Consider the following 1,094-nt stretch of genomic DNA (forward strand, 5'->3'; position numbering starts at 1 on the left):
GAGAGAGAAAGGGGGATGCTTGAGCGGGCAGTTTCCTCCCATCTCCACTCGGCGTGGCATAAAGCAAATGAAGAAAGAGAGAGCGAGGAAAGGAAAGAGAGAGGGAAACAACGAATGGCAGTCGCGGCGCCCCCTATCCCTTGGCCAGGCATTCCCTCGCGCAACCCCGCCACGCAACACACCGAAAGAGACCGCACCGCGACGTCAGACTGTGAGAGACGGCAGCGTTGCGCCGCACGCCCTCCAAGCTGTGGTGTTTCATCCGTGTCGGGAATAAGACGGCTCTTACCTCGGAGTCATCGCTCGTCGCGGCGGCTGGTCGGGGCGACCGCATGTCTAAAACTAGCAGCCTCGGCCCACGCTGTCACACAGGAGGCGCCGTCAGGAAAAGGAAAGCGAGAAACGGGGAGTGGGAAGTGGGGCATCAGCATCGGGTACCCTGTAGACAGGTGTCGTCACGGATTGGACTCCGACAAGAGTGAAACTTATCAAGCATCATCGCCGCAGACACACACACACACACACACACACACACGCACCAGCGCACGCATGTATGTGTTTATGCGTGCGTACGCGCGTTTCAAGGGCAAAGAGGGGAACCGCGTTGGCGTTGCGAATCAGCCAGGGATAACTTGATCGTGTGCTAAAATCACGGCGCAGCTCAGACTAGAGGTGTCGTGCGCACAGAAGCATCTGCATCATGTGTCTTGGTGGCATCAAGGAGCAGGGGTCAGCCAGGGATAACTGCATCAAGTGCTCACTCGTCACGTGTTGTTATCGGAAGAGGTGTCAGAGGCACACGGTTCGGCATCATGCTCCCCCGCCCAGTTAGCGCAGCAGAAGAAATAGAGAAAGAGAGAGAAAGGGGGATGCTTGAGCGGGCAGTTTCCTCCCATCTCCACTCGGCGTGGCATAAAGCAAATGAAGAAAGAGAGAGCGAGGAAAGGAAAGAGAGAGGGAAACAACGAATGGCAGTCGCGGCGCCCCCTATCCCTTGGCCAGGCATTCCCTCGCGCAACCCCGCCACGCAACACACCGAAAGAGACCGCACCGCGACGTCAGACTGTGAGAGACGGCAGCGTTGCGCCGCACGC

The 1,094-nt window shown here is 58.1% G+C and overlaps 3 non-coding genes across 3 annotated transcripts, besides 1 other annotated feature; all 3 read right to left on the reverse strand.

Moving 5' to 3' along the window:
• Positions 1-41: 41 nt before the first annotated feature.
• Positions 42-131, reverse strand: Tc00.1047053463043.10. Its single transcript, XR_008254679.1, has one exon. It is a non-coding gene; the product is annotated as an H/ACA snoRNA, TC11C1H1 (small nucleolar RNA).
• A 376-nt stretch (positions 132-507) lies between these two features.
• Positions 508-539: a microsatellite.
• A 190-nt stretch (positions 540-729) lies between these two features.
• Positions 730-814, reverse strand: Tc00.1047053463043.20. Its single transcript, XR_008254680.1, has one exon. It is a non-coding gene; the product is annotated as a C/D small nucleolar RNA (snoRNA), TB11C1C2 (small nucleolar RNA).
• Positions 815-895: 81 nt separating this feature from the next.
• Positions 896-985, reverse strand: Tc00.1047053463043.30. The gene has a single exon (XR_008254681.1). It is a non-coding gene; the product is annotated as an H/ACA snoRNA, TC11C1H1 (small nucleolar RNA).
• Positions 986-1,094: the final 109 nt, after the last annotated feature.

This window comes from Trypanosoma cruzi (assembly GCF_000209065.1).
Source record: "Trypanosoma cruzi strain CL Brener chromosome Unknown tcruzi_1047053463043, whole genome shotgun sequence".
NCBI lineage: Eukaryota > Euglenozoa > Kinetoplastea > Trypanosomatida > Trypanosomatidae > Trypanosoma > Trypanosoma cruzi.